We start from the raw sequence: 11,969 nt of genomic DNA, 5'->3' as shown, positions 1-11,969 counted from the left end.
GCCGACAGGCACTGCCCAGCCAGGGCTGGGCACTGGGATGGGGAGAGGGTGGTTCCTGCCACCGTGTACACTCCTGGGCAAGCATGGGGGGGCGGGGGAGTGTACGTGCCTGCAGTATCTGTGCATGGGGTGAGGGTGGGTGGCTGCTCTGGGCTTTGCCCCAGGCATGAGGCTTCGTTGGTACAGCAGTGTTTCCAACCCAAAGATTGTATGATTCTATACAAAATGATCCTAAGGCCAAAAACACAAAGGAAAATGGATATTATATATTTTGAAATATAGTAGTAAAAGACTGAAAAAAGCTTGGGAAGAGATATACAGCTGCAAACTTTATTATGCCATTTCCTAGTTATAAATAGGGCCTGATTTAAATTGTGAGCTCAGCTCTCTAATATCGTGGTGTGATCGTGGTGGGGGCTGCCATTTTCATGCTCAGATCACGGCACCCCTCCCACTCTACATCTCCTGATTGGCTGAGGGGGCATGTTTAGTAGGCCTGTGTGAAGCAGCTAGTATTCACTTTGGATTTAGACTTGGCTGATTTGGGGGACAGTGATTTGATTTGGTGATTCAAATCACTGTCCCAATTTGATTTGGCCAAATCTGATTCGGAGATTCGGCTACTACTGTGAGAGGGTGGTTCAGGGGGCTTGTGCAGTGTGGGGCAGTGGGGGGCAGCAGCGATCGCCTCTGTGCCCAGGAGCACCTGGTGAGCACCAGGGCTTTTAAAATTTTTTCCAAAGATTGAGAGAGCTTCGAATCAATTTGAACCTTTAAATTGGTCCTCTGATTTGATTCGGAGATTCGGCCACCAAATCAGGCTGAATCTCCTCCAAATCAAATCACCACCCAAAGCTTTGCACAGCCCTGTTTAGGACCAGGTTTAATTGTAACAGCTGGGGCCTTGCTCCCAGGGCCTCTGATCACTGCTGAAAAGTTCATGCCTTTCCCCTCACCTCAACAGCGGGTTGGAGGTACCTGGGGGCTGCCTTGGCAGATGGCCCTGGCACTGGATAGGGGAGGGACTATTTGCTCGTCTGTGCATGTATTTTCTCCCCCTCCCAACCCTTGTTGCCCCAGTTTTGCCATCCAGAGGAGCAAACAGTCCCTCCCTACCTGGTTTCAGGGACATCTGCCAAGGCAGCCCTCAGGTGCCCCCAACCCCCTACACCCCAGGTTTCCTACCCAGAGAAGCAAACAGCTCCTCACCTGCTCATCCCCAAGCTATCTCCTCCTCATCCCTTTTGTAACCCTTTCCCCCCTCCCCTGGGCTGCTAGGCTTTTTCTGCTGGCTGGGGAATGCTTTCTCCAGTCTGCAGCAGCCATCTTGTTGCAACAAAATGCCATGATACTCCCCAGCAAGTAGCTGTATCATGGCATTTCATTGCAAACCACATTTTTCATGAAAATCACTTAATTTTGTGATTTTCATGAAAAATGTGAAATTGCTATTTAAACCAGGCCCTAGTTATAAAAGGATGAATATGAGACTTTCCTAAGCAAGAGTTTTTCCACCCAAGGCAGGAGTTTTGCACCTACCCCAATAGTTTCTGGAGCTGGCTGTTGTTACAGATAATATCCTAGAATAGAAAGAACCTAGACTGCACTTTTCCTGTGTTTCTATGAGGTTGCTACAGCTAGTTCTAGAAGGGTATGTGAAAAAATGGGATCAAGCCAAAGAGACAGCAGGAAGGCCTCACTACTACTAGTGCTCAGGCCCTGTTAGCTAGTGCTAACTACCTGAAGAGGATGGAGTCACACTGTTCTCAGTGGTGATAGATGACAGAACAAGGAGCAATAGTCTCAAGTTGCAGAAAGAGAGGTTTAGGTTGGATATTAGGAAAAAACTCTCTCACTAGGAGTGTGGTGAAGAACTGGAACAGGTTACCTAGGGAGGTGGTGGAATCTCCATCCTTGGAGGTTTTTAAGGCCTGGCTTGACCAAAGCCCTGGCTGGAATGATCTAGTTGGGGATAACCCTGCTTTGAGCAGGGGTTTGGATTAGATGACCTCCTCAGGTCCCTTCTAACCCTAATTTTCTATGATTCTATGTTATATAATTATAAAAAAACATATCCTTATAAATTATATGAATTATAATGTATATGCATTAATTATAGTGATGAATTATAATTGCACATTATAAAGTATATATAAATATATATAAATTAATATGTATGTATAGGTATATATGGCCAGATCCTATTCACTTAGATGCCTAGTAGGTAGAAAAGGCTCTGACCTCCCCCCCTCCCACAATGTTTTTACACGGAATAGGAATATAATGTTGAATACACACACACACACACAATACTGATTTTACATGGAATAGGATCTGGCCATATACGTGTCCTCTCTAGATAATCTGTTCCAGTGCTTACTACCCTCCTTGTGAGAAAGTTTTTCCTTATATCAAACCTAAACTTCCCTTGCTACAACCTGAAACCATTGCTCCTTGTTCTGTCATCTGCCACCACTGAGAACAGTCTAGCTCTATCCTCTTTGGAACCCCCCTTCAGGTACTTGAAGACTGCTGTTAAATCCTGTGTCAGACCTCTCTTCCATGACTAATAAGCCCAGTTCCCTCAGCCTTTCCTCAGAAGTCATATGCTGACCCCTGACCATTCTCGTTGCCTTCTGCTGAAGTCTCTCCAGTTTGTCCACATCCTTTCTGTAGTGTGGGGCCTAAAACTGGACAGTTCTACAGATATGGCTTCACAAGTTCTGAATAGAGGAGAAGAATCACTTCCCTTTGTCTGTTGGCAAGGCTACTACTAATGCAGTCCAGTATACCATTAGCCTTCTTTGCAACAAGGACATACTGCTGGCTCATATTCAGCTTATTGTCCACTGTAACTCCCAAGTCCTTTTCAGCAGAGCTGCTGCTTATCTGGTCAGTCCCCAGCCTTTACTGGTGCATGGGATTGTTCTGCCTTAATTGCAGGACTTTGCACTTCTCCTTATTGAACCTCATGAGATTTCTTTTGGTCCAATCTTCCAATTTCTCTAGGTCTCTCTGAATCCTAGCCCTACCCTCTAGTGTATCTACAACTCCCCCCGTCTTGGTGTCATCTTCAAACATACTGTCATCTGACCCATAATATTTACAGAAGTCACAGAAAAGCAGCAAGAAGGAGGCCCCACCCATTTTTTGCATTACCTGTGTTTCAGGCACTTGAGCAGGGATAGGATTGCACTTATTTACCAGAGTTTAGTTTTGCACCTAATTGGCGGAATAAAATCTGGGCCTAGGGGCCTTAGCATTTATTTTTTAGCAGTATAATATCAGTTGCATCCCAGAAATCAGCTAGAAGAAAGTATAGTAATGTTGATATGCCTAAAAAACCTGTCTGCAATTTGTTATTTTGGTAATTATTTGACAGAAGCTCTCACAATGCGTTTTCAGAGTTTAAAAAAAACAAACAAACCTGAGATAGAGGTAGACTCTTGTGTGTTATATATGAAAAAGGAGCTGCCACTAGAAGGAGCAGCAATGTCAGCTCTGTTGTTTGAAACCAGGAAGGGAAATATACTAAAATTAGAAAGTAAATTGACTTTACTGTGCTGGGCCTAGAAGAAGGGCGCCAACAGGCTGAAGGTGATGGTGATGACAAAGGCAGGAACATCTTACAGAACACAATGAATGGAGCCACATTTCCGCTGTTTAGAGACATCACATTGGCAGAAGCAGTGACTCTTTAATAAGATTCTTTTCTGGAAGTGAGGAAAGAAGGGGCACGTCTCCTGGGTTTCCTTTATCACACTGAGGCATAAGCCAAGAAAAAGCAGCTGGTGCCCAAAGGTATGCACCACTGAACTGGCTACATGACTGCAAGGCTCAGAAGGAAGGTGTCATCTGAAAGAAGAGATGAGGGCGTTATACTGCTGCACAAAAATATATGTATAATAGAAAATGAACAGGCACATCATGCCCCACATGGCATGAATGAAATGGAAAATGATATGATGCTACAAAGTCCACAATTTCTGAGGGTGGGTAAAAAAGAAATTTTCCTGGGGTAAGAGTAAGGGAAATGAATGCCCTATTACAGAATTACAAAAGAGTGTTACCCACACTGCACTGACTATAGCTTAGGAGTACGCTGGGTCCAGAAGCCTTAGAGAAATGAGGAGCTAACTACTAGCATCTCTTGGGCTAGGGACAGACATTCAAAAACTCTGATCCTAAATCGAGTCGATCTTTGCAGGTTAGTCTAACCTGGGTAGGCTAAATCAGTTTGTAACTGTACAGACATCCCAGAAATGCAGGCACATGCCTGCAGGGGCTCAGGCTAGAAGCTGGGGGGGTGCTAGTGCAGCCCTCCCTTTCCTTCCATAGTGCAGAGCTGAAGGGGGCATGGCCAGGCCCCAGCAGGATGCTCTGATTAGGGAGGGGTCCCCCCACTTCTGACCAGCCCAGCAGGGACTTGGTAACAATGTTTATCACTCCTAACTCAGTGTTTATCACCTCATTAAGAAAACAACAGAGGGACATTACTAGCTACCTTTTGATTCTGCCTTTGTCCCGTCTGCCACAGCACGGGAACGTAGCCAGTATGTGACCTGCTAGATAATTCTGAGAGATGTCTGTAAGGCAGAGGGGATGGGGAGGGGAAGTGGGGAGCAGGGATGCCTGCAGTTTGTGCCGAGCTCCAGCCAGGAAACAGAGGGGAGGGGTCAGCTCTGCTGTGGAGCAGAGAGCCCCCACCCAGCCCTGAGAGCATGCTGGGATGCTGGGAGACTCTGGTTTAACTTAAACCAGCAAAGGGTCTGGAACAGACATTGCATAAACCGGTTTCGAGCCAAATCAGTTAAGTCTGATACTACATTCAACCAGGTTTATCTCAAACCAGGTTCAGCCATTTTCAAACTGGTTTATGTGCACTGAGCATCTATGCTGTTACAGGTCTAAACCAGTTTCTGATCACTTAAACCAGTTTATGTGTAATGTCTGTCCCTAGCCTTGGTGAACAGGGAGAGGAGCAAGCTCCTGGTTTCTTGAGAACTCCAGAGAGAGACAACCCCACAGAAGAAAGAACCCTCTCCTGGCATCTGAGGAGTGGCAAGGCAGAGGGGCCCTGTAAAAATGGCTGAAGCCTACAGTGGTTGGGATGAAGGAACAAAATAGTAATACTCCATGCAGGGAGGTTTTCTACTGGGGTAGGAACTCAGCTTGGGTCCTCAGTGCTACGGATTTCCCTCTAAACAGCTGGGGGTCTGCAGAGTTAGCCAACGAGCCTTGGACACTGGGTATATACATGGTAGTAACAGCCTGCTCTGGATGGGCTATTTCCAAGCCTGCCCCACCCACTCACTTCTGCTTGCACAGCCTGGGTCTTGATTATGCTGGAGTGCAGCCACTGAAGATGGCCCCAGGGCAGCTTCCAGGTTGGAGACTGGGAGCGGGTGTGAGTGGGTAAGGTGTGCTTGGGAACACCCTTAGCCAGGACACAGTGCTGCCAGATGTAGCTAAGCCCTTACACTCAGCTTCTGGATGGGATTCATGCTACTGTTTTTTGAGGTTTTTGCAGGTATCCATACCTGGACCAGTTGGGTGTACCCTAACAGGTGATGGTGGTATAAATATATGTGGGACTCCAAAGTCACCACAATGCCCTGGCTAGAAATGGATACGCATGCAATTCCTAAACCACAAGTTGCAGCTGCAAAACTGGCAGTTGGAGTAGTTTGCCAAACTCAACTTGTCCCAAGCCTACAAGCAGGTGGCAATGCAGCCTGTCATAACCCAATGATTTTTAATGCCTCGGCACATTGGAATTTTCCCGCCACATGGAGCTTTCTTTGCGTGGTGGTTTTCTCAGCTGCAGAGAGAAAACCCCAGTGCAAAAGAGTTCCCACCACACGTATGCAAATTAGTGCCCCACTATTGGTCAATTCTAAATTATTCCTACGTGGCGGCTAGCAATTGGCTTGCTAGCCGTGTAAAAGGTTAGAGCAGTTTCCGCCCAAGTTGGAGGACTCCACAACCATCTCGTGGGGAACTCTAAGCGCGCTGTGGAGCCTAGCAAACTCTGCGTGTGTCTTGGAGGAGGACATAGGGGCCTGATCAGCTTCTAACCACTCCCCGTCATAGTGGAAATTTGACATACAGCTTTGAGCTTGTTGAGCGTGCGGAGTCGTACATCGATGACTCATCTCGGTTCGGTTCGACAAGAGATCTCACTTCTGTTTGTTTGTGTGCAACTGTAACTCAAGCAAGTTTCCTTCCTGCACTGTGACCATCGGCAGTGTAAGTAAAGCTTTTGTTATACAACCAATACGCTTCCGTGCCTAACTCTACTCCGTTGTGGAAAAACCCCACAGCCAAAGGTAAATACAATTCTGACCATGAACAAACTTAAGGGTCTACTTAGGTTTGAAAGTTTATCCTTGCAGGTAGCCAGTGCAACTGCTGGATTTTATGTTCTTAAGAGTTGCATTGCTGAGTTTGCAAAAATAAGTGTAAGAGTAATGCTACTACCCCTTCTGGGTAAGTGCCTCCATTATGGGAATAAGAACACCTTTGTGCAGTTCAAAAGGGCGATTCTATTCCTATAATGGGGCACTTAGATGCCCAGAGAGGGTAATAGACTTAGTCCTACACTGCAGTAGGGTAACTGAAGAGCGAGTCACAAGCTACACTTCGATCATTCACTGGGTGAAACAGAATTCTACTCAAGGTCGGCAATGCCAAAAAATCTTGCATACAAGAATAGTAGTGAAATTACATGAATAGCACTAACGGGCTGTACCTGAGCTAGCTCATGTAAAGTTCATGTGTGTCCATATAAGATGCAGTCACAACAGTGACTACAAGCAGTAGTGTAACTGAGTGGAGTGACCAGTGCATCAGTATTGGGTGTGGCTTTAAGAAGGTAGGGCATAAAAATAGCCAGTGCTGCAGCTGGTGTCTGGGTGTGTTGCTGCCACTGGCAGTGCAGTAACTGGCACTGACCAGTGTGCTGCTGCTACCCAGGGCATGGAACTACCCTATTATGCCTCTGACAACCAGTGAGTAGAGCATAGACATATCCTGGATTGTAGGTTAGCGGACAGAGATTCCTTGTGAATGGTAGAAGATCTGGATGTGGACAAATGGATGCACAAGTCTGGTTGTCAAGGCCAGTTTTGTACAGCTTGGACAGCAATGGAGCAGAAAGAGATGAGTGCATATAGTAATTAAATCTGGTGACAATACACAACTTGTGGGTAGGAGTGGAGGGAATTAAACTCTCTGACTATGAATTAAAATAATGAAGCAAGGGACAAAATAACAAGAAAAGGGAATATAGACACCCTCACCATATGCTGCTCTACAAGTGAGGGATCTGGTAGCAGCAGTGGACAGACTTGTAAACCCTTCAAAATAGAAAACACAAGAAAGCAAGAGCCTCGGGGTAGTGTATGAACAAGTCATTGTATAAATCAGGGAAAATGATTATTGGTCACTAGAAAAGAGATTGCAGTAGAATGAAGTATGGTGGTGAGAGTTAATGCTGCTAGTATGTTGGTGGGTTGCTGAAATAGCTGGCATGTATATTGTAGTCAGGGTAAGATATTGCACTGAAGGGTTATATAGAGTGTATATGCACTAAAAGGTCCCTCTGTGTGTTTATATATATAGACCTAATTAGGCAGATATGGATAAGGGCCACATCTAGGAAAGGGTGCAGGTGTTGTAACTCCTAACTTTTAAGCCCCAGGGTTGTGGGGTAAAGCACAGAGTCAGGCATCTTGGCTCCATTTATAATGCATGGGGAGAGCATGGTGCTTCAGAAGGGTGAATCAAAATAGTTGTGCGCTGAGCAGGTGCTGCCTGGGCCTAGCTGAGAGAACAGAGGCATGTCTGAACTCCTGCCGAAACCTGGATTTTAGATGCCTGAATTAGTGTTGCAAGGGAGGTATCTCTGCCCACTTTGGAATCTACAGCCCAGAGCCCACTCCTTAGAGCAAGGGGTTTCTTTTTTAAGAAGAGAGTTGCTGGTGGCGCACTGGTTATAATGCGCCCAGCACAAGGCAACTCTCACAGGAAGTAGGAGACCTATGCTCCATTCCTTTGACCTGAGCGGTGTTCAAGTTCACATCTCCCAGCTGACCGCCTTAACCACCAGGCTGTAGGCTAGCCTGGGATGGAAAGCATCTTTCACCCACCCAGATGAAAATAGGCAACTGTGCAACAAGGAATACAAGACTCACAGGCCACTTTTTCAATAAGTAGTAAATTCACTAAAAAAAATTGAAGTTTGTCATACTTAAATTATTTCTGAATTCTGGTTGGATTTGGCAAAGTTTTCCGCTGGAATTTTTTTTTTTTTTTTTAGGATTAAAAAACTGCCTGAGGAGTAGGCAATAACCCTAACTATCAGGCTGTTGGGTTTGGAGAGTACTTTAAACCTTTTTCTCAGACGGCCGGAGCCGACTTGAGGTGATATATAAATTGCTCGGTCGTTTGGGCGGGCTGGTGAATGGAGAGGCAGACAAAGTGTATTGGTTGCAAAAAGCTTTACTTACGCTGCTAGTAGTCACGACGCAGGTGGTCCGGTCGCTTAAACAACTACACAAGTTGCTCCAGCTGGCAAGGCTCAGGCCAGCGAATCCGTACACGAGTCAGGCCGGCAGGTTAGAGGGTACGTCAAAGGATTGCGCTTGACGACGGGGATAAGAATCTATAGGTGATCAGGCTATCGATCAGCTCAGCCGCAAGTCAGGAATCTTCAAAGGCACTCTGCAGCGTGCTCAAAGTTCTCCGACTTGGGCGGAAGTCGCACAGAATTTTATACGGCTAGCAAGCCAATCACTAGCTGCCACGTAGGAATAATTTAGAACTGGCCAATAGTGGGACACAAATTTGCATGCGAATGGCGGGAACTCTCTTGCACCGGGGTTTTCTGTTGCAGCAGAAAACTTTTGCTGTGCACAGAGACTCTCATGTGGCGGGAAAATTCCATCGTGCCGAGGCACTAAAATCATTGGGTTGTGACACTTTTCTGGTAACATTGTTCCACGTTGTAGAAAACACACTCACTGGAATGGATACCAGTGAGACGGGCCGGCATCAGAAATGATGCTCAGGGGCAATCAGCATGGATTTATTAGGGGGAGATCATGTCAGACCAACCTGATTGCCTTTTATGATCAGGTCACAAAGGCCATGGACGCAGGTGTCGCGGTGGATGTAGTCTTTCTGGACTTCAGTAAGGCCTTTGACACCGTCTCTCACCCCATCCTAATTAATAAACTAGGCGACTGTGGCATAGATGCCTACACAGTCAGATGGATTGCAGATTGGCTGAAGGGTCGCACTCAGAGGGTGGTGGTGGATGGATCATACTCGACTTGGGGGGAGGTGGGTAGTGGAGTCCCCCAGGGCTCGGTCCTGGGGCCTGCGCTGTTCAATTTCTTCATCAGCGATCTTGATGTTGGGGTGGAAAGCAACCTGTTTAAATTCGCTGATGACACCAAAATTTGGGGGGAGGTGAGCACGCTAGCAGGGAGAGAGAGATTGCAGAAGGATCTGGATAGGTTACAGGGGTGGGCAAACAGGAACAGGATGTGTTTCAATACGGACAAGTGCAGGGTGCTGCACTTGGGTAGTAGGAACCAGCAGCACACTTATACGATGGGGAACTCCCTACTTGAGAGCACGGAGGCGGAAAGGGATCTTGGTGTCATTATTGACTCCAAGATGAACATGGGCCGACAATGCGAGGTCATGGTTGGCAGGGCTAACCGGACCTTGTCGTGCATCCACAGGTGCATCTCGAGTAGAGCCAGGGAGGTGATCCTCCCCCTCTATGCGACGCTGGTCAGGCCGCAGCTGGAGTATTGTGTCCAGTTCTGTGCGCCCCATTTCAGGAGGGATGTGGACAACATGGAGAGGGTCCAGAGGAGGGCCACCCGCATGATCCGGGGACAACAGGGCAGACCCTACAGTGAGAGGCTGAGGGACCTGAACCTATTCAGCCTCCACAAGAGAAGGCTGAGGGGGGACCTGGTGACCGTCTATAAACTCACTAGGGGGAACCAGAAGGGTTTGGGGGAGACGCTGTTTCCCCTAGCCCCCGCTGGCATAACAAGGAGTAATGGGCACAAGTTGATGGAGAGGAGGTACAGATTGGACATCCGAAAAAATTACTTCACAGTTAGGGCGGCTAGGAGCTGGAACCAACTTCCAAGGGAGGTGGTGCTGGCCCCTACCCTGGGGGTCTTTAAGAAGAGGCTGGATGCCTACCTGGCTGGACTCATTTGAGTCCCGTTTTTGTTTTTAGGGTTTTTTGTTGTTCTCCCGCCCTGGCGGGGGGTCGGGCTAGAAGATCTATTAGGTCCCTTCCGACCCTAAAACTATGAAACTATAAACTATGAAACAGTGCCCAGTTGTCTCGTTTCCCATGAGATTCTCTTAACAGCCTGTGGAGCGATGCTCGATTCTGGTGTTCTCCCCGTCTCAGAGAGAAGTATTTTACATGAAGTGGAACAGCTCCAGCAGTAGGGATCAAGAACACCTGGCCCTTCGAAATGCCAGAGGACCTAGTGATTATCATGCGTATCTGAAAAATAAGGGTCACATGTTCAAAGCCACACTCTGACCGATTCAGGACAGGGATTTGAACCAAGGTCTCCTATGTTTCAACATGCATTTTTTTGTTTAGGTGTGTAACAAGTGGGTGTCCCAGGGCTGGTCTCAATGTAAGCCCACCCATTTGCTTCCAGGCAAGCCACCCGCCTATCTTTTCTGCCACACCTTGAGGTTCATGATTGAATGATGTTCATCAAGTAAGAGGCTGCCCTTTACCTACCCTGTTGACAAGGGCCTATATTCATGACTCCAACGTTCCCTTATCATGTCCCATGTCTCGCATATGTTTCATGGCCTAACACCCAGCTTACGCCTGCTTGACCTAGCACCCGGACGCCAGCTTGTCTAGCCTGACACCCAGCTTATAGCTTAGTGGGGCCTCACCCAGCCTCCCTGCTTCAGTGGGGCCTCACCCAGTTTCCAGCTCAGCACAGCCTGACACCCAGCCTTCAGTCTGGCAGCACACACCTGGCTTTCACATACTCCTGAGCCCCATCTCTGGGCCTACAAGCCCCATCCCTGGGCCCAAGACTCATTCCCAGGCTTCAAGTCCCCTTTGGGCTCCAAGCCCCTTACTGTGGGTCTAGGGCTCCAAGCCCTGCCCCCCCTAGAGCCTACCTCATGGCTCCCTAGTGTGGCCTCAGACTGCTGAGAGTCTGGGCTCTGCCACAGGTCCCTCTTCCTGACCTAGGACCTACCTCAGGACTCTCAGTGATCCTGGGATCCCCCTGTGATGACCAACTACCCACCAGGGATGTGGGGGCTGGGGTTAGAAGGTGCCCATACTCACCTTTCACCAGGGAGGTAACTGGCTTGGCACTTCTAGGGCACTCACCTGCCACAGGGAGTCCCACCAGGCCACCCTTCCCCAGCAGGGTGCAGTTTTTTGTTGTACCCAGGACAAGCAGCCTCCTGCCCTCCCTAATAGCTCCTTCCTTATCTCCGAGTTGTACTGAGCAGCAGCTCAGCCAGTGGTGCCTCTCCCACTCCTTGCAGCAGACTGCTGCCTTGTTGCTCAGGGCCTAGCCTTTATATACAACAGCTGGGCCCTGTTCCCCAATCAGGCAGCAGTGCCCGACTGGGATTACAACCAGCTGCCAGCTGCCTTGCTGCTGCCCACACCCCTGGGAGTAACAGAGCACCCTGTGCTTTGTTACAAGGTGTGAAAATGTAAATTCAGTTCTGGATGAATATATATTTTAGGTTCAGAGCCAAATCAAAGTAATAAATTATTTGCGCAACCTTAACAATGTCCAGAAGGACAGGCTAAAAAGTAATGGGTTGAAATTGCAACAAGAGAGATTAAGGGTGGATGTTAGGAAGTACTATCTAGCTATGAGGGTGGATAAGTGCTGTAAAAGATTATGTAGGGTGTGGATGCTTTGTTCCTGGAA

This window comes from Alligator sinensis, unplaced genomic scaffold (assembly GCF_000455745.1).
Source record: "Alligator sinensis unplaced genomic scaffold, ASM45574v1 scaffold126_1, whole genome shotgun sequence".
NCBI classification, from domain to species: Eukaryota; Metazoa; Chordata; order Crocodylia; family Alligatoridae; genus Alligator; species Alligator sinensis.
The sequence above is the reverse complement of the archived record's forward strand: the minus strand, read 5'-3'. Positions refer to the sequence as shown.